Source organism: Rhineura floridana, chromosome 2 (genome assembly GCF_030035675.1).
Source record: "Rhineura floridana isolate rRhiFlo1 chromosome 2, rRhiFlo1.hap2, whole genome shotgun sequence".
NCBI classification, from domain to species: domain Eukaryota; kingdom Metazoa; phylum Chordata; class Lepidosauria; order Squamata; family Rhineuridae; genus Rhineura; species Rhineura floridana.
The window spans coordinates 111,388,035-111,410,373 of record NC_084481.1 but is presented as its reverse complement, the minus strand read 5'-3'; the positions used below and the strand labels follow the sequence as shown (position 1 = coordinate 111,410,373).

The 22,339-nt window shown below is 41.5% G+C and overlaps 1 long non-coding RNA gene across 1 annotated transcript in view; it reads right to left on the bottom strand.

Moving 5' to 3' along the window:
* Positions 1-8,756, bottom strand: part of LOC133378275 (uncharacterized) — a 46,319-nt gene extending 37,563 nt beyond the window's left edge. Inside the window, exon 1 of the long non-coding RNA XR_009760926.1 lies at positions 8,668-8,756. This is a non-coding gene — a long non-coding RNA (uncharacterized LOC133378275). The remainder of the gene's footprint in view (positions 1-8,667) is intronic.
* Positions 8,757-22,339: the final 13,583 nt, after the last annotated feature.

Genomic DNA, 22,339 nt, shown 5'->3' with positions numbered 1-22,339 from the left:
TTCTGACCAGATGGTGGATGTCCAACCTGTCCTGGATGGGGTTGCACTCCCCCTGAAGGAGCAGGTTCGTAGCTTGGGGGTTCTCCTAGAACTATCTCTGTCACTTGAGGCTCAGGTAGCCTCGGTGGCACGGAGTGCCTTCTACCAACTTTGATTGGTGGTCCAGCTGTGCCCCTATCTGGACAGGGATAACCTGGCTTCAGTTGTCCATGCTCTGGTAACCGCCAAGTTAGATTACTGCAATGCACTCTACATGGGGCTGCCTTTGAAGACGGTTCGGAAACTGCAGCTTGTGCAAAATGCAGCGGCCAGATTGGTAACAGGGACCAGACGGTCTGAACATATAAAGCCAATTCTGGCCCGCTTGCATTGGCTGCCTGTATGTTTCCGAGCTCGATTCAAGGTGCTGGTTTTAACCTATAAAGCCTTACACGGCTTGGGACCACAATACCTGATGGAACTCCTCTCCCGTGTTTTTTAAATTGTTTTAAAAAATTTCAATTGTGTTTTCAATTGTTTTTAAAAGATGTGTTTTCAATTTTTTTAGTTTTAGTTTTAATGTTTTTAGTTACTGTAAACCACCCAGAGAGCTTCAACTATGGGGCGGTATACAAATACAATAAATAAATAAATAAACAAACAAATATGTGAACTCCACCCCATGAAGACAAACCTAATCATTTTGTGCATCACCTGGAGTGCTTTGGTTGAAATGGCAATTAGCAGAAAGAAAGGAAGGAAGGAAAACTGTGGGAACCTTAAGATGGAGGCTGAACACAGCATCCAAGCCTCTCTGTCTAGCCCTTGGGACTCTCCACATGCTACAGTCCCTCCCCAGACACACTCCATACTGGCCGTGCTTCACACCGTTTTTGAGTGTTTTTTGCATGGCTGGAATATGTCCGTGAACTCTGAAAATGTTTCTTGTTTCCCTGGATAGAGGATAGAGATGGGTACAAGAGAATGTGTAGAAACTAGCCTACTCTACAAAGATAAAATTTATATCCATTGCTCTGCCCACTTTTGCAGCTGGCCCGTCCACCTCCAGTGGCATGTGGCCCTCAGAAAGTTGCTTAGGATATGCAGCTCTCAGGCTGAAAAAGGTTCACTATATGTACACTAGGCATTGGGGGTTATACAGAATCTCACACAAACTCTAAACGACAGCCAGATAGATCAGGCTAAAGGGCCTGTCTCAGTCCATGAATGTGGAATGCAGTTAAGAGGTAGTGAGTCTGAGACAGCATGGGAGCATCAGTGGGAGAGCCACACTGGTCACCATTGGTGTGCCCTTGCCAACCCAACCTCACTGCCATCTGAGCATGGGGGAGACATTTGATTCAGTTCGCATTTAAAGGCAAACTTATAGAATCCACACATTCTGAAACAATACACAATGCACAAATCAAAACACAGCCATCCTTTGAAATTTGCACAGCTCTGAATTTTGTAATGAAGTTCTCCAGTCAAGTACTGTGCACAAAAATACATTTACTAAGGTAAAGTGTGCACATAAATGAAAATAACATACACATATTAGTGAAAATAGCATAAAAATGCCTTATATTGGGAAAACTGCTTTCCAAAAATGTCTATATTAGGAAAAATTGGATACAAAAATTTGTATTTTAGGAGAATTTTGCATTAAAATGCTGATGAATTTTCATGATGGTTTTTTTTTAAAAAAAATCACCAACTGATATGGAAATGTGGAGAACCAAACTTAAGATTGGAAAAATGAGAAACTGAGAGAAACCAAAATTAACAAATGCACCCATCCCTACTGCCCTCCCTGCTCCCCCCCTGCTCCATCTCAGTAAGTGGCAGATATTCTGCTGCCAGGAAGCCAGTGCTGTCCTGCCAGGTTCTCCTGTATTTCCTCTAATGTTCACATGGAGCTTTTGACTGTATGGTTAACAGAGAAGGCTTCATATTTCTCTGATACAAAGTTATGATTTTGCAACCACAGATAACTTATCCAAGCAAGGGCCTTTATTTAGGAAAGGCTCCTGCCCTCCAACACACAATAAATATGCAGTTCTTAATATTTTATTGCAGGGGATCTAGAAGATTGTGCTTCTGTTGTGGAGAGATAACATTTTAGTGATATTCAACCTGCAAACTTTGGGAGCTGGAGAATGTCATCACCTGACTCCCCCTGCATTAGAATTATACATCTAGTGTGGAATGTGGCTGCTTGTGAGCTTCTGTTGCTCACTGCTGGTGCTATCACTAGTGGTGGGCAATGCAACTCCCTCCCCCACTTCATGCCCATATGTTTTTTATAAACTGTTAAAAAATGTTATAGTTGTGTTTATTTCTTGCTATTTTTCTTGTTTCCTTTGAGGCTGAGTGCTTCCCATTTTAGTACTCACTATTTATTTCATTTATATCCTACTTACTAAGCCCTAACTGGTTTATACCATCATTAGAAAAAATGGTTAAAGGCAAAAAAAATGATAATAAATCTATGAAGCTAATAATTAAAACCCACTTAATAACTATAACACAAAAACAGAGCAGTAGATACCATAATCCCCAACTCACTGAAAAACAATGGTGTGCTTCACACTCTGAACTTTTGCTGGAACATAAACATATAGATTCATTTTTCAAACTGTATATATTGATGACACTTCATCCCAAATCTTCAAACAACCTTTCTCAAATGTTTTCATGGAGATTTTGAAAAGCACAGGCAATAGGATCAAGATGTAATTTTTTAAAACTTACAGAGCATATATGCCTATTATATATAACATGATAATAGGGAGGAAACTGTCACGATAGTTGCAGATTTACAGCCAATGCATAGTGGGGGAGACACCACGTAGCAACCAGATTTGTTTAGGGTTTCAGGACCTACCCAATCTAAGTTGCAATGCTCCAGAAATATCATAGTCGTCATCCTTGCACAAATGGAACTGGGATTAAACTAGTAAATGGTAGTTGAGTTCACCATCTTTGGGTTTTTTTGTGATCATCATAATATCATAAGGCTTATCACTCATAATCCTGCTGTCAGTAGAAAATAATAGCCCCAGGATTCACTTTTTGAGTAGATTTTGCTATGTGCTAAGAAAAGTTTTCAGAAGGATTGCTCAAAGTCTCTCAGAAATAGCCACTGGGAGTACATTTAATAGGCTTATAATAAATAATTTGAAACACATAAAACATGTTTGATGGAGCATTTTATGCTACTTTAAATTTGGAATTATTTAGAGAGCATCCGAAGAGTTTCAGAAACACACATAAAACATTTGCACTGAAAGACCTTGACCTCAAATAACTTTTCAACTTTACCTATCCTGCTAGAGTTGTTGGAGGACCCTTACAGAGCAATCCAAATGCCCGGGAGCTGGCAAAAGGGGGGCTGGCACAGGAGGAGGCCGCAGAAAGCTCCTTGGGAGCCACTGGCCTGGCTGAACACCGGCTCCAGAGGGAGCCGCACACACAAGCTGTCTGGGAAGTGCCAGCTCCCACAAACAGGCCTCCCAGGAAGTAAGCACTCCCCATAGGCCACAATGGGGACTATTTAAAATTATTTTACTGTACCAGCCTTGTGGTCCGCAGAGTTTGCAGGGGGATTGGGACCTGGGGGAGGGGTCTGAATGCAAGGAGGATCTTGCATAAGTCCCCCCATGGCTCGGCCCCCACCATGCCCTTGGAATGCCCCATTTTCAGGGTTTCTGCCAGCTTCCACCAGCCCTCCACCCATCGGGCTGGCCATCCCCAGCAGACTCCCAGCAGTGCCTGCAGGCTCCTGGGGGCCCCATGGATCCACTGTGGTGGACGGCTGCTGCTGGCAGAGGCTGGCAGAGACCGGTGTAGCTGGGAGTCTGCCAGTGCAGCCCAGACTCCATGGCATCCAACTCGCCCCAGCCCGACAGAAAGGTAAGTTGGATTGTACCCTTAGTATCTTATAAATCTGGAAACTATTTTCTATGTAAGTTTTTGAAGGAGACATTTTGAAATAGGATGTGGGTTGGGGAGGAACTGAGAAGGTTTTTAAAAGCTTAATACAAGGTTCACATTGTAATGCTATGTTAAGGAATACAGTAAAAATGCAATGTACAGTAATTGATCCATTCACCTGGAGGGGGTTTCTAAGCATCTTTTTGAGGTGCTGTTTTGAAAAATACTGCATTTTCATATGGGGTAAACTAGTTTGACTGCATCCCAAAAAGTGTTGTTTTCTACCAAGGTGTAAAACTTTCTCCCTCACTCCACGAAATTACTAGCAATTTATATAGAGACTGATTTTTTAGCATCCTCAACTGATGTATGAGTATTTCACCAAACAAGCTATTTAATTCAAGTAACAATTGTTTTAGCCATAAGGACTTTCTGATGGTGCTATGAATGGAAAAGAGCCTCTTTCTTTTGATGCACTTCATAAATCTACCGATGTATTTCAATATCATAGGGTGGTATTCAACTAAATAACTGCACGAGCAGAATGACTTCTGCTGCACAATGGGACTTTCCCTCCTTTCCTCCCCCCATGTGCACCCCATGCCACATGCAAATTCACATGTTTTGTTCCTTGAATCACTGCACATTGTTCCACAATTAGGCAAAGCTAAAGTTCATGGGCCAAGTCGAACAAGTGTGCATAATGGTCCCCATTTAAATTAAAGCCCAGCTATTGGCAATCCCACCCCATATATACGGTCTGCCTAGTAAACGTCACCCTAAGAGTCGGAAACGACTCGTACTATAAGTGCGGGGACACCTTTACCTTTACCTTTTTACCTATTATATATCCAAGCACTAGTTATAGTGTATTTTCTTCCTCATTCCATCTATTTGGCTTAATTGTACACCATGTGCAACAATTTTCAGTTTTCTTTTTTCTTTCTTTTTGTGTGTTGATCTGTGATAACTATTCAAAAACCTGTTGTTTTACTTGGGATGCATATCCACAAAGAGTTAAGGTTTGACATGATTACTAAAACTGGATATGATGAAAACACTATTTGAGCACTTCTCATTCAAATAACTCAATTACAATCCTATACCCTCATGCCTGAAAGTAACTCAGTTACTTCTGAGGAGACATGTATATGAGTATGCAATTAGCAATCAGTTTAATTTATAAAAAGGAATGCTGCTATACCTCAGGTTTAAATGCAAAATTAGAAAAATATAGAAAACTAATACGTTGGAGAGTAAGCTAGATTAGTCAGTAACCTAAGTATTGTAGTGGGTCTTTTCCAGCGGTTCCCAACCTGGGGGCTGTGACCTTCATGGCAGATGCTGAAGGAAGCTGAGGGTGGAGGTACCAGGAAGAAGGAATTACTATTGCTGACTCCCGTCTCTTCGCACTGACGCTGCCCTTGCTCAGAAGAGAGATGGCTTTTTGTGAAGCAAAAAGAAGCAAGGCTGCAAGAAAAAGCTGTTTCCTCCTTCCTCCTGGCAGCCAGCCTGCCTGCCTTTCTTGGCTCCTGCTTTGCTGCCACCTTCTTTTAAAAAATATTCTTATTTGCGAGGCTGCCCAGATCTTGCCTTCAGCCCAGACAGAGCCAAGAAGCAGTGAGGAAGTTCAAGACTTGCTCACCCTGCATTTCTGAAGCTAAGTGAGTGTGCCAGCATCCCTCCTTTCTTCCACCTACACTCCACCCCCCAAACTCTCTCTCCAAGATGCTGCAGCAGTTGAGGGCTTCCCCCCTCCCACGTGCCCAAATGCATGCACGCCTGCAGATGCTTGCAGGAAGGGCAGGTGTGTGTGTGCTGATCTGTCTTCTGCTCCACTTTCATTCTCCAAGTGCACACTAAACAAATCATCAGTTCTGATGATAATCCCAAGTGCCTAAAAGTACTATCCCCCCTTGTTGTCTGCAGTGCACATTCTAGCATCCCCATCACTAACACATTACTACTTCTTGATTATTATTAAAAAGAAAAAAGAAAAAAAAACTCAGTAGGTTGGCTGAGGCTGGGATCCTGTATCGCAGCAGAAAGGTATTTATTTATTTAATTATTATTGCATTTATATCCCACCTTTCCTCCAAGTTGCTCAAGGTGGTGCACATGGTTCCCCCCCCTTTCCATTTTATCCTTACACCAACCCTGTGAGATAGATCAGGCAGAGAGACTGTGTTTGGTCCAAGGTCACCCAGTGGGCTTCATGGCTGGGTGGGGATTTGAACCTGGATCTTAGTCCATCACTGTAAACCACTGGTGTTAGGAGACAGGACTGTACATCTTCAGATTGGGGGGATACCAATTTGATTGGATGTTTGCATTAAGAAAAGAGCAACACCTCCCTGTCTGCAGGTATCTTTTAATGGAAAGGGATATTTAGAGATATGATTTTGCTAAGCACCATTTTTTCAATTAACAGAGACTAAAATTACAATTAGCATGGGGGGGTCACAAACTTTTTTGTGCTTACAAAGGGGGTCCCATACTCACAAAGGTTGGGAACCACTGGTCTACTCCAGGCTAACACTGAATATCACCCATTGCGTCTATTAAAAAGAAGTTCAAACGGACCATATGTAACTTTATTTCTGAATGCAGAAAAGGTATTTGATGTCATTGAGTGGCAGTATCTGTATCAGGTGTTTCACAAATTTGTTTTAGGAGGAAAGTTTGCTGAATGGATCTTAATGATGTAAATTAATGAAAGCATTTGTTTCAACAAACAGAGCAAGCTCTGATGTTTTTGTCTTTATAGAGATACTTGTCAGGGCTTTACTCTTTGGCTTATCAATAGAGCCTCTAGTGCAGCCTTTCCCAACTAGTGGACCACCAGTTGTTGTTGGACCAGAACTCCCATCAGCCTCAGCCAGCATTGCCAATGGTCAGGAAAGATGGAAACTGTGGTCCAACAACATCTGGTAGCCCACTAGTTGGGAAACGTTGCTTTAGTGGAAGCAATCTGAGCAAGATTGCAAATAAAAGGGTTGGTAAGTAAAGTAAAATCAATTTATAGGCAGATGATATAGTAATGACAAGATCTCAAAAATGCATTTAGGATGCTAGTTGATTTGTTAAAAGACTTTGGAGCAATGTCTGGTTATAAGACTAATTTAACTAAATTGAAATGGATGGGGTTCAACCTAGGGAAAAGGGAAGAATATAACTACTAAGGTTTGTTCAATTCCTTGCTAGGACACTTTGATATCTGGGACTATGGATAATTTCAAACATGCATGATCTTGAAATTTTAATCATAAGAAACTGTACCAGAAACTTAAAACAGACCTGGATAGGTAGTCACAAATTAAGCTTTCCTGGATGGGAAGGATACCCATTATTAAAATGAACATGATTCCTACACTTTTTATTTTTAAACATTCCATTACAAATGAGTCATGGAATTATAACTAAGTGCCAAAAACTGGCATTTGACTTTTTATGGGCTTGGAAGAAAGTTAGGATTAGAGCCAAAACATTATACAAGCCATTTTAAAATGGGGGGGGGAGGGCAAGGCATCCCATGTTTTATATAGTAGTATTATGCAGCCACACTACTTCATTTAAAATCATGCTTTATAATTGATGGCAACAAAGTTAGAACAATGAAAATTAACAACACAATTGAAAAACATTCTCTGGCATTGGAGTAAAAAGGATTTGGAAGTTATTAAAGCAAAGTATAAATGACCTATTCAGAATCTGGCATATGTCTAAAACCAAACTAAATTCAAGCCTATCACTGTTTAAAGCAATTTATTTTAATGAAAAACTGGAAGGGAAAAGCAGGTTAAGAAATATGCAGGTATGAGAAGAGCATAGCTTAAAAGAGCACAGGAAATTATTGATAAATGGGTTAACAAATAATAGCACGGGTAGAGACATGCATTGGATTGTAAACATGTATTGGATTGCAGCCTTACTCAACTAAACTCACAAACTTGATAAAAGTCAGAACGGAAACATCAAAGTGATACATGTATTGAAAATAGAGCCTTTTTAGTCCATATTGGAATTACATTTTATGATGCCATTCAATCTTTCTCCATTACAAGATTGGTTTAAGTTCTTTTAAGATGCCTTATTTTAAAATAAATTGGTTGATATTTAATATTTTGTCTTGAAATAATTTTGTTACAATTTGGTTAGCAGATTTAGCTATTGCAAGACTTTATGGTACAACAATACACAGTTCAATGAGGCTTACAGGCAGGTGGGGTTAGGACTGCAAACAGGGTCATTATTATTTGCATTTATTTGAGATGTGTTGAACGAGTGGTATATTATAAAAACTACTATTTTATATATTTTGTCTCTGTAGAAACAATTTTTAAAATGCCGCAATGACATGAAAATGAAATGAACCCAAGAACAGAACACTACTCACAAAGGCCAATACTACTTTGTTTCCCCTCACACCTGTTGCTTTTATGAGAGCTTCTGACAAATCATATGATCAAAGTGCAATGACCATGGCTACAGCACTTTGACATAAAGACCTCCAAGAGAGCAAGACATGCCATAAATATTACCAGATCTTGCAAATTCACTGAGAGAAGAAGAGATGAGTCTAGAGCAAGGTGACAAGACTAAAGTTTGCTAAGTAGGAGGTCAGGCCACTAAGTCTGGCAGCACTAATGTATATCGAGATGGGGAGGAAAGACCGCATTAACCTACTGATAAGGAGAGCTCTGCTCTGCCATCCCTAACAATTAGAGATCAGGGAAACACACAAAAATATACCTTTTAGTTCTGTAAAATCTCCAGGTTACTGTGGCTTTAGTTTTACAACATTCAAGGCTCCAAGCAAGCACTCATCATAAACAGCTGCTTCTGGCTTTATGAAGGGGGAGTTCTTTTTATTGTTCTTGTGGCTACTGAACTTAAAGGGGAGCCAACCATGGAAAGCCAGTTACATGGATTACCCTGCAACTGTTGTTTGAAATATTTTATTATCATTGCAGGCTGAAATTGTTGGCTGCCATCTGCAGACCCATGGTGTGGCTACAGGAAATATTTGCAAGCCTTTCTTTTTTGAGGCATCTGTGGTATAGCAATCTTTCCATGGGAGTGAGAAGCACAGGCATGCTCTTTCTTTCCATCCTAACACCCTCCACCCCAATCCACTGAGTTCTCTTTGCAGTCCATTGTATTGCAGGAAATATTAGTCCTTGAAGCACTGGATGACTGGAAGCTATAGCTAGTACTTTCCAAAGGGTGGAGCTCACAAACACGTATGTGATGTCAAAGAAAGCCTCTAACTTTCCAGAACCTGCAAGTCATATCTTATTTCTTTTGACTGCTTCCACCCATTCCTAGTGGTGTATTTTCTCAAACTATGGCAAAGCTTCCCAAACAGGGCCAGCCCTGTCATTAGGCAGAGTGAGGCAGCTATCTTAGGGAGCAGATGCTGGAAGGTGAGGCATGGTAGTGAGGTGTTAGAGGACAGAGCTATGTGTGCCACATATCCTGCCCTGCCCTGCCTAAACCAGCCTGAGGCCCTCAAGTGCAGTGGAAGAAACAAGTTTACATAATTGTTCCACAGCTAGCCTTACATCATAATGGCGTGTCTTTTAGAAGCCACTAGTGTCGAAGTAAGATTCAAGTGCTGTGTGGAATGGAGGTGGGGGGACAGGACCATCATGGCCTTCACTTCAGTCTGCCAGACTCAGACCTGTTCCTAAACTCCCACTAGATAGGACATATGTTTTTTGGGAGAATTACATTTGATAATTCACGATAATATAAAATTCACAATAATGCAGTAACCACAGAAGCTAGCTGTATGCGCCAACCAATATTAGCATCCAGGAAACACTTGGCTAAACAGGTAGGCTTTCAGCATCCACTGGAAATATAATACCATCAGTATATGTCTTATTCCTGAGGGGAGGCTGTTCTACATGGTGGGTACCACTACTGTGAACTTGATGAGGAAAAGATAAAGGAAACTGGAATACAGATAAATAGTATAGTGAGTGTCAAGAGACAATGTTGTACAGCTCCTAGTACACCTGACATGAAAAGGACCTTTTCAATAATGGTTCCTTGGCTGAAGAATACTCCCTCTGGGGAGGCCCCCCAGGCACGTTGTTTAATATCTTCCTACACCAGACAAGGTCCTTTCCTCTCCCCCAGGTCTTTTAAATTATGTTATGGTCTTATACTGTTTTGACTGTATGTTTTATTCTGCTGCCGTCAGTTTTAAATTGTTTTGCTGTTTTTCCTCTGTTTTCTATTTTAAAGTGATTTGTAATTTTAGAATGTTGTTGTATTTTGTTCTATTTTAATTTTGTTTGTCTTAATCCCTGAAAGCATGCCAGAGTATTTCGGTAATAGGGTGGCCCATTAATTGTGTAACTACACATGTAAATAAATAACGGTGACATTTAAACCAGCAGCAGCCCTTCAGATGGGCATTTTCTGTTTACATAATTGTTCCTTACATTGTAATAACATATGTTTTAGAAGCCACTTCCACCCACTGAGTTGCCAAATACCATCAGAGCAACTAATGGCTTTTATAATCACCTCAGTCTAATGTCACTATAATTTCTGCCCAGTTTTTACAAGAAAGCATCAAGTTTTCAAACAAAAATTGTAAGAAGTCAGGATGTGAATAAGATGTGCTTCTCATAATAGCACTGACTCCCTTATGATATACTTTTCCTTTCTTTTTTATGGTCATTATCTAACTTCCCATTGAAGACAATTCGAATATTTCCGTTGACTTTTAACAAAAGTTAGATCAGGCTCTAAATGTCAACATTAATCAATTAATATTTATTTTGTTGGATGTATGTCATGAAATAGGCAGGATGTATAGTCTGGCCAACTGCAAACATGACTATGACAATAACAAATCTTTCAGACTTAGTCATTTCTTGACAAAAAAGAAGAAGAAAAGCTTAACATTACTAGTAACTTGGGTTATAATAAAATCAAATGTAAATAGTTTTAGCTTTCTGGAAAGCCGACAAATCATCTGGTTCAGCTTCTTGTCCAGAAGTTCTCTATCTAGTCATACATATAAATGAAACCCTGTCATTTCCATACTTGTACATTAAGAGATCAAAATTAAAAGGCTCCTGAATCATGAGAGATACATTATGGATTGTAATTTTTTTTAAAAAACTAGCGGCTGCCATAACAACTTCAAAAGAGTTCTGCAGGACTAAGCTGTTATTGTAATTTTCCCACATACATGACAAGTGCTAGCCATAATGAGATGGTTTGGGGTTTTGCTGTGTGGGTGAAGAGAGAAGTTGTGTGGATATGAAAGAACAGCTTGGTACAAAGATGGATGGCGTCTTTCTTGGATTTCCATGAGAAGGCTCATTAGTCATGGGCCAAGGTTGTCAAGTTGTGAGGAAGCCTCATTAAAGATACACAGGCCTCTATTAGGAAAGAGTGAGCAAACTGGTCTGTCCTGTAGATTTTGTAATGAGACAGAAAAAGTGAAACCTCTTTTGTAAGGGAACAAAACTTTTGGGGAAATGGATGAGAGATTTTGGAACAGCACTAGAGTTGCATTTAAGGCAGGAAATATGAGCTAATGAGAACTCTCTGTGGCTCCTAGGCCAGGAAGAGTAATTGATCTATTACAACTAAACAGTTCTGCCTGCCCTTCTACCAAGACAGGTGAGTTGAACTCAAAAACCAATTTGTGTGTTTTAATTTAACCAAGAGGTAGCATGTCAATCTATTATCCCTAGAACCTATTTGCATGAGAAATTGTGTGACTTCTAATTTGATGTGACTGAAACTCAGTGAAGCAATTTCTTCACCTGGGAACCTGGAAGTACAGCGTTGGTATGTGTGACTTGCTTCCTCTTTATACATGAGCCCACCTGTCTCCATGTGCGCAACAAGAGTGAGTTCTGTTGTTGCCTTGATTTGTCACTCATAATACACATTCAGACAGCACAATTCAGAGCTCAGTTCAAACTGCTTCACATACCTTATCATACATAAGGAGGCAAACATGTTTGTTTCCTGATTTGAAAAGCCTCATTATGTCAGCTGATGGATGGAACAGTCAAAGTCTGCTGGATCAGGTGTATGAGGGAGTTTCCTGTGGAGAACTCCCTCACATACCCATTGCCTGCAGAAAGCAGACTTTGGCTCTACTGCCCATCACCCAATCAGTGGTAGAGCCAAAGCCTGCTGGATTGGCTGCATGTTGTGCTTTGAAGTCCTCACTTCAGGACTTTAAAGTGCATAATCCCCTGACATTATTATTATACAGCCACAAGCTCTTCGCTTTATGGCGCTTCCAAAAGGAAAACATTGTTAACAGTATCTTCGCTTTATGGCGCTTCGCTTTATGGCGCTTCGCTAATGTGGCGGTCTCAATTAGATGCAATTAGACAAAAGCCTCACTCATACAGCACTTGTTCCACTTTTATGGCTTTTTGGGGGGTTGTGTGCCATTCTATTCAATGAGTTCTGCTTTTCAGCAGTTTTCGCTTTTCAGTGGGGGTCCAGAACATAACCTGCTGTATGAGTGGGGCCCTAATGTACTACAGTCAGCATGGATTTTTTGAATTCCACAATGTTAAATTGAAAATAACCCCCATGCCATTCTGATGTTTCCCATAAGCTCATTTCAAAACAAAACCTTACAAAATGTATAGTCCTGAAATCAGAAATGCTTGCTTAACAACCCTCTAAAATTTCATGGCAATACACAAAACAGTCAGAGAGAATTGAGAATTCAAATTGTAAAAAAAGAAAGAAACCAGACCCCTTTTGGACTTTTTTCTCTCAGAGTTCTCATAATATGTTGAAATTAATTAAAAATTAGCCATGTTCACAGAGTAGCTGTAATCCTGTTACTGACCTTGCCCCACACTTTCGCCTTCATCTTCTGCAGTTTAAAGGTTTAAAAAATGCCTGGCTGATTTTTAATTAATTTAAGAAATTTACCATTGAACTCAATGATAAGGCCAGGCATGCTCAGTAAGAACCAACTGTCAGTGTGCTAAAAGCCAGACTCTCAGCTGTTGGGCTTGCCTAATCAGGAGGCCACACCCACACCAGACCTTGATTTCACTTTAGGCAGTCATGGCTTCCCCCAAAGAATCCTGGGCAGTGTAGTTTGTGAAGGGTGCTGAGAGGAAACTCCTATTTCCCTGACAGAACTCCAGTGGCCAGAGTGATTTAACAGTCAGCCACTCTGATTGAACCTCTATGAGGGGAACAGGGCATCTCCTAGCAACTCTCAGCACCCTTCAATAACTACACTTCCCAGGATTCTTTGGGGGAAGCCATGGCCGTCTAAAGTGAAATAAAGGCCTGGTGTGGATGTGGCCAGGGACAGCTTTGGTTTAAATTTGGGTGGGAGGCTACATGTGCCTGCTGTAGAATAAAAAGGTGAGGAAAACCCTGAAAGAGAATGATACTGTTCACAATGTTTTCCTTTTGGAAAGGAAAGGAGCTTCCCCTCTGTCCAGCACCCACCCACCCAATCACCTCCCTTCCCCATCCCCTCCCCTTTTCTCCCTCCCTATCCCCTCCCCTTCCTGCCCTCCTCCTATCCTCCCTGCCCCTCCCCTGGGTCAGTTTCACCTATCCTAAGCATGATTGCACAGGGGTAAATCCCACTGAACTCAAAAAGCATGCAAATGATCAAACCTGCCCTCTCCCCTCCTTCCCCTTATCCCCTCCCTCTTGCCCTTCTCTCCCCCTTCCTACACCCCTCCCTTCCCCCCTCCCATCCCCTTCCATCCCCCTTCCCCCCCTCCTCCCTCCCCTCCTCCCTTCCCCTCCTCCTCCCCCCCATGGTCAACTTTACCTATCCTGCATGATTGCACGGAAGTAAATCCCACTGAACTCAATAAGCATGCAAATGACCAATCCATTCTCAGCAAACTTGCACAGGAACCCATTTCTTACCTGCTGGATTAAAAAGCAGAGAAATTCACTAACAGGCAAAAAGCCTTGAGGTTTAAGAATGTATCTACAGCCAACAGATATTTTTATCAAACTTTGAAAATCAGGGAAATTGGGCAGCTATAGTGAATGCACCAGGGGAGCAGGAGACCTGACCTCCTCTCTGAGAGATTGGACTGCCCTACAAATTTGTCAAAATGCAAACACAATTTGGGTTGGTCTTTTACAGTCCGATCCACCTCCTGTGTAGCTTGGAAGAATTTGGTAACATGTGCCTCTGAGCATATGGTGAGTGGTGGCAACACCTGCAGTCAGCCCAAATAATAGAAACAAGATGTGTGCTGTGCTGATCTTGTTTAGCAGGGAGGAAGCAACAATATTAAAACAGTTGATATAGTTTAGATAGTCACTTTACATATGTTTGATTTACTTTGCCATTTTAGTGAAGTTTCCTGTAGTAAATCATTTTCTTTTGCTTCTGTTTCTGTAAATACGTGAAGTACAGTAACACTTTGCAAGATTTATGCTAAAAATACTCCAAAAACAATTGTGGAATAACGGCACTGACTATTCTGCAGAATAGTCTCCAGTGGACATGAGGAGTGTCTCAGTTTGCACAAGATAAAACTGTGGGAGGTGAAATATATTCTAGCAAAATTCTAGGTGTGCTCTATGTTTTTAATTGACCATGCCCATCTTTCCTTAAGTGGAGTAGTTTAAGCATAACAGGCTGAAAACATGCATCTTGGTCAGGCCAAGTTTGTTTTTTTCCAACAGCTAGAGTCATTGCTTAAGTAGCAACATATTATAAGTCTGATTTTACATCAGACTGCAGTTTCAGATTCAACTGTTAATGCACCTAAAAGAGAAACAGAGCATAACCTCCAGTTTGAAATACAAAAGGCTGTCTTCACCATCATATGACATTTGCCAATGAAAAGGCTTTGAAATTAATAAAAATGAATTTGACACAGATTTCTAGGATGAATAATGAGAGAAATATAATTTTCTAGGTTAGATTCTCTGTAGAAACAGTAGTAACACAGAAAAGAAACCAAGTAAGAACACCAACAAACATACAAAAATGTAATTCTCCATCTTTGGAGATGGCAGGTGGAGATGCTCAGAGGCATATGTTACCACATTCTTCTAAGTTATACAGGAAGTGGATTGGACTGTGAAAGACCAACCCAAATTGTGTTTGCATTTTGACAACCTTGTAGGGCAGTACAATCTCTCAGAGAGATCAGGTCTCCTGCTCCTCTGGTGCATTCACTATAGCTGCCCAATTTCCCTGCTTTTTAAAGTTTGCGAGAAATATCTGTTGGCTATAAGTATGTTCTTACACTGCAAGGTTTTTTTGCCTATAAGTGAATAACATCAACTGACAGGTGGGAGACCCACTGACCTGTCACATTTGGCCTATGAGGCTATTTCCTGATAAGGATCTGGTCCACAGCACCAAAAAAGTTCCCCACCCCTGCATTATGACAAGACTGGGAACTTATAGTCCAAGCTAGGATCTTTCTCAAGAATCCTTCCTAATAGTTCCCACATTTCATAAGCTTTGAAATTCAGTTTCAGCAGAAACCAGAAAATTGGTATATTACCTGATACTAATTGGAATGAGAGTGAGTTCACTTTAACATATTCATTAAGTAATCATATGTACTGTATTATGAAACTGTCCCAACAGATCAAACACTTCAGATAAGTGTCATATCAGTTATCATCAGACAAGCAAACACACAACTTTTAAATGAAATCAGTTCACACATTAAGCTGAAATCCACAGGGTAAAATTCTTAAGAGTGATATATTAAATGATGTATGTGCATGTATGAACCAGTTGTTGTATAAATTTCACAGGGAGTAGGACTATTTCTGGACTGTGGACAGTTTCACAGGAGCTTTTATCCAGTGTTAAGTCTAAATCTCCAGAAAAAATAAATGGTAAATGTGTACAAACTTGTATGGGCTTGGCTACAACTCCTCCTAAACTCCAAAGAGTATATCATTTTACAATTCCTGAGCCTGCCACATGTTTTTATTTATTATACTTCCATGCTCTTCCTCTGAGGAGCTCAAAACTATACATATAGTTTCCAAGCAGTGTCCCATCCAGGAAGCCTATAGGGCCAAATCTGCTTAGGTTCACCAGTGTGCCTTCTGACCATTTTCTGCCTTGAGAAGCAGCTCTCCCCAGATGGGACATCTCCTCCTAACTTGTTCATCACCTTTGCTTCAGTGGCCATTATCTTTCTAAATCTCAGCCAGATGGAAAGTTGCTCCCATTGCTCTACCAAATCATCTTTTTTCAGGCTACTTACTTATGCATTTGCCCTCATGGCTTTGATCATCTATGTTAAAAAGACATTATCAGTCAAGTTCACATTTCTCCGGGCAAATAAGAAAATGTTATTTAACTCACATTCACAAAAAACAAAGCAGTTGTTTCCTCTCACACTGTTTCACAATTGATTTCCTCCAATGTGACTCTAAAGTCACCAAAGGTGTTCCTCAATCAGCTCCTCAGTATTATTGTTTCATTTCACCCTTCATCCTGTAGGTTTACAACATAGTCAGATAAAAAATAACATCACAGGACAATATTTAAAACAATTCAAAATCTTCTTATCCAAGCACATTATAATCATAAACAATTTCTGTATAGCAGCAGACAAAATAACTGTTAGGCTCCACATGTTTATCTTCCAGAATCCCAAAGAAAGAGATGTGTCTTCAACTGATGCTAGAAAACTGACTGTTGCACCTCAACAACTGAGAAGGCCCTAACAGTCACTGCTCAATGAGCTAAGCCCATTAACGGGACTACAAACAGGACCTCACCCACAGATCTCAAGTCACAGGTCAGCAGATAATAGTAGTACTCCTTTAAGTACATGTTGAATTAGGTCTGGTAACAGGCACACAGTGCAGCTCTTTAAGGAGTGGTGACACATTACCCCATTTTGTTGCCCTACTTAAAAGCTTGGCAGCCACATACTGTACCAGCTGTAGCTTTCAGAGTGTCTTCAAACATAGCCCTAGATAGAGCAAATTGTGATAGTCAATTGTCATGTCAGTACAGCACAGGTTACTGCAGCTATCCTAGTCCAGAAACAGTCATAGCTACTGAACAAGCCATAGCTGGAAAGAAGCACTCCTAGCCACTGAGGCCACCTGGGCCCCCATGACTGCTCCTGGATTGGTAGATCCAGGAGTACCCCCAAGCTACTTGCTCCTTTAGGGGGTTCCAACCCCATCCAGAACAATTTGTCTTCCCAGTTACTAGACACAGACACATTCTACCTGGACGTGGGAATGCCCAGTTGCCAGGCACGAGAATTGCCTACAAATTCCTGGACACAAGAACAGTGATGAAGCACCTCCATCTTGTTCACACATTCAGTCTCAATTCATTGGTCCTCATCCAACCCATCACTGCCTCTAGACACTGGTTCAGCACTTGCAATAGACACTAGGGAAACTTGATGGGATGAGACTCATGACTGGAATGTATAAAATTGAAAGATGTAATTTATTCAAAGGGAATAGATAAAATAATAAGGAAAGAGGAGTAGCATTTTATTTATTTATTTATTTATTTATTGCATTTTTATACTGCCCCAAAACCGAAGCTACGGATGCATAAAGTAATGGATGCATAAACTTGTGAAGAAATCCATGAAAATGAGCATGGAATGTTGGTTGAGCATTTGGGTAAAAATAAAAAGAGAAGGAAGTAATAATAATAATAATAATAAAATTTAATTTATGTGTCGCCTATCTGGCTGATGGCCACTCTAGGCAACTTACATGTAAACAGTTAAAACACAATGTGATAAAATACATTAATACAATATATAAACAATACAGCAGCAACAACAATATTAGTGCAGGGTAAGAGGCATTTCAGTCATAAAAGTTAACCCTCCCCGGAAATCCCAAAGTCCTGTTGAAAGAGCCAGGTCTTTAAGGCTTTACGAAATACATTTAGGGAAGAGGCGTGCCGTAGATCTTGTGGGAGGGAGTTCCAAAGGGTGGGGGCCGCCACTGAGAATGCCCTCTCTCTAGTTCCCGCCAATCTAGCTGTTTTTATAAACGGGATTGAGAGAAGGCCCTGTGCGGCTGATCTTGTCGGGCGGCATAATTGGTGGCGTTGAAGGCGCTCCTTTAGATAAACTGGGCCGAGACCGTATAGGGATTTAAAGGTTAATACCAACACCTTGAATTGGGCCCGGAAGACAACTGGAAGCCAGTGTAGATCGAACAACACTGGTGTGATGTGATCCCGGCGGCGACTGTTCGTAAGTAGTCGAGCCGCCGTGTTTTGTATAAGTTGTAGTTTCCAGACCGTTTTCAAGGGTAACCCCACGTAGAGCGCATTACAGTAATCCAATTGAGAGGTGACCAGGGCGTGTACTACCAGTGGGAGCTGATGAACAGGAAGGTAGGGTTGCAGCCTTCGTATGAGGTGTAGTTGATACCAGGCTGCCCGGCTCACTGCCGAAATCTGAGCCTCCATGGACAGCCTGGAATCAAGCACAACCCCAAGGCTGCAGACCTGGTCCTTCAGGGGTAGACTCACCCCATTGAACTTCAGGTCAACATCTCCCAACCTTCTCTTGTCCCCCCGAGTAGCACCTCAGTCTTATCGGGGTTCAACTTCAGCTTGTTCCTTCCCATCCATCCACTCACGGATTCCAGGCACTTGGACAAGGTCTCCACAGCCAACTCTGGTGAAGATTTAAACGAGAGATAGAGCTGAGTGTCATCCGCATATTGGTGGCACTGCAGCCCAAATCTCCTAATGATTGTCCCCAGCGGCTTCATATAAATGTTAAATAGCATGGGAGAGAGGATAGAGCCCTGTGGCACACCACAATTGAGAGGCCAAGGGTCTGAAACCTCCTCCCCCAGTGCTACCTGTTGGTACCTATCGGAGAGAAAGGAACGGAACCACTGTAATACAGTGCCTCCAATTCCCAATCGCTCCAGGCGCTGTAAAAGGATACTGTGGTCGACAGTATCAAAAGCCGCTGAGAGATCGAGGAGGACAAGAAAGGTGAATTCTCCCCTATCTAATGCCCTCCTCATATCATCTACCAGAGCGACCAAGGCTGTTTCAGTTCCGTGACCAGTCCTGAAACCCGATTGGTATGGAGTAATAGTTAAATCATTGTGGGAGGTTGCTGCAGACAGCCAAGCCTAGCAGAAGATGGATGATGCCTTCCTATATCAGATTACCAAACTTTCAAAGAGAGACAGAGTAAGAAAAAGTAACTTTCTTCTGTTACAAGTCAAATGTAGCTACGAATGAAAGATCTGATGCATTAATGAAGCCTGCTGAACATTTCATCTTCCAGAAAGTGGAAGGAGAAACAAGAGGCTCAGTTATGCTACACCTGCTCCTTACCAATAGAGGAAACTGGTTGATAAGGCAAAAATATGAGAACCTTGGGTGGAAGTGACCACAACATTTTGGGATTGGACATCTTAACTGCAGTGCTTATATGTGGCACAGCAGCAGTTTGGTGTTACCTCCAAACTTTCACACTTACAAACTTTCCCAAGGCTACAATGAGTCAAGCTACTCTGCTTCAATTTAGAGTGCAAGAAATAAATTGCATGTGGATAGAAGTTCCACAATAGCCTCTGGAACTCTGCCATAATATGAAGGAGGAGCAGATGTCCCACTGTTTGCAGAAATGTGCTACGTATGTGCAAGCCAAAAAGTGTTGCACAAAATCCCACCTGGAATATTTTGCAGCACAAACATGATTTGCTGGGGGTGGGGTTAGTTATGGGTAGCCAACCTGTGGCACAGGTGACATAAGTGGCACAAGAGTTTCTTAGACAGGAAAAGGAGGAGCCATTAGCCTGGATTTGACTCAGGCCTATATTCCTTCCTTAGGAGACTACAGGGAAAGCACTGGAGGTTGCGTATTATATTGCACACTGGAATGACACTGTCTCATGTTCAGGATTTGACCTGTGACACACTTGTCAAAAAGATTGTCCGTTACTGATTTAGTTATGCCTCTTTCTCAAAATATTTTTTATCACACGTAGCTCCTGCAGATATACTGAAATCTATCCGGGCTTTTCTTCCTACATGCTTCCCTGCTTCTTCAAGGATTTTTAGGGGTCTTTTTGTTTATCTAGACAGCACTGCTATCGCTTTCTAATCCCCAGTAATTAAAGTGCCCTAAATTTGTATACACTAAAATCCCATTACATCCCCCTTGGGTTCTTTAAACCACCCTGTCATTCAGAACCCAACACCCTCCCTCCCTTTGTGAAAATTCAGAATGGCTTCTTGACCTGAACTTTATAAAGTCAGGGCTATCTTTCCTTACAATGACAGATCAGAAAAGACTGGCTTATTGACAGAAAACAGAAAACTCAAAAAACAAAGTAACAACATCCAGAACAATATTTTTTTATTTTGATAAGTAGCCTTAGGGTTGATGTTATTTTATCATTTTGATTGCGGGTGAAAGGACAGGAAGCAGAGGGACAGGATGGAATTCAGAGCCTAACCAAGTCCTGTTGGGACACGGGGGAGGTATGGTTTGTGGAAGAGAATCTGTGGAATGGGGAAGTGGGCAGGTTCAAGTTTGCATCCTGTGGATTTGCACTTTTCCCTGAGTGAGATGCCTCTGACTGACATACACGTTCATGAATGCAGGCTTCTCCAGCTACTTTCCGGCCAGAAAGTTAAAAGCATGAAGCAGCATTTCGAAAGAAAGAGAACACAAAATAAGTTTACCTGTGCTTGTATTGCCCCTGAATAAACCCTGTGTCAATTTTAAAAAATTAAATAAATGTTTCAAAGAACAGAGGATCAAGGCTCTTTGGCATTTATAGAAGAAGAAAAAGGCATAAAACATTAGTGTACAAACCAGTTGCCAATTGTGCATTCTTTGAGTAAGAATGGAATGGATCTTTGGTCTCCTGGTCTCTTGGGCATGGATTTAATTAGCAATGTTGATGGTCTCGGTTTGGTAAAAAGCAGTTTTTTTCAAATATTTGGAAAGCTTCCTCTTAAAATGAGAAGTACTTGTTTTCCTCAGACTGAGCCTCTATGCTGGGATGAACCTCTTTCAGACATCTGTCTGAAACCACTGCCAATATGGAATTAGATGGACCAATGGTATGACTTGGTATAAGGCATGTTCCTAATACAATAACAAATCAAATAACTGAAAGCCACATTACTCGTAATGGCAGACAATCTCATACCTTGCAGCATCAGACAAACAAGAACAAGTGCATGTGCTTCATTGAGGCTGTGTCCACATCGCCTCGTCCTCTTGAAATGATTTCAAAGGTAAAGAGAGGCAAATGCTCTCCCTTTTTCTCCTGGTAGATTCCACTACTGCTCCTTGTGATCTAGCTGCATACCCATAGGTTTTTATTCTAGAAACAATGGAAACTGAGTACTTTTTTTCTACATAGTCCACCCACAGTCTAGAGCTACTGCATATTTTTTGCCCCTGAAAAGAGCTTATTGAGAAACTACTTTCATTCCCCAAATAAAAGTGCATTGCAAATTGATTCTGCATTACCCCATAGTGTGTCCATTTGAAAACAGATGAAAACAGATGTTAGGTGGCTCTAACAGTGGGGGGGGGTGTCTCCACACCTGCCCAGTGATGTTGTGGGTGGGCTTATACCAAGAACACAATCACCCCTTCCTTCTTCATTTAACTGGAGTATGTGCAGGGTGGAAAAGATGTGGATAACCTAGTCAAGGGGAGGTTTTTCAAACACCTATCAGGTAACTGTACCCAGCCTTGTAGACGACAGGATGTAGAATCAATCTAGATTGAAAGCTGTATGTTGAGGATGAGCATGAATGATTCCAGATGAAGAAAAGCTACATTTTTTGTGCTACAAATGGGATAGTGTGTACACAGCTCTAGACAAGAGAAAGCTGCACAGGAATTGCTTTCTAGAATCTAGGGTGCTTCTAGACAGAGGCTTAGTGGGCAAATGGGTCATTTAGATATCAGAAATTTGTTGCTGGTAGCAGGGTCTGTATGTTTTTTAATTTATCAGATTTTTCCTAGAAAGTTTAGATCCAGATTTAATGGGGGTGGGGAGTGTCATGGCCCCTTCAGAGGACTTGGAGGAAGAGGAAGCAGCAGAGTTGGCAGACCCAGGAGAAGGAACTAGTGGAACCCCTGAGGACACCATTCTGACTCTTCCCCAGCTGAAGAATGTCCAGGACCTGGCTGAAGCCCCTCAATCGGATTCTGGGCATGAACAGGAGGCTCCCCTCCCCCCTGCAGAAAGGAGACGCCAGCGAGTAGCACAGCAACGAAGGAAGAGGTCGGGTCGTTTAAGAACAAGCAGCTCTGAGCAGCTGGGAGACTAATCAAGGGGAACCTGGCTTAGGGAGTCTGTTATAAAAGGCAGTTCATGGCTGCAGCAGACTGCTGACTACAACGTCAGTTGTGACCCCTCACATGTAATGCCGTTGCTAGCCTCTAGACCAGCCTTTCCCAACCAG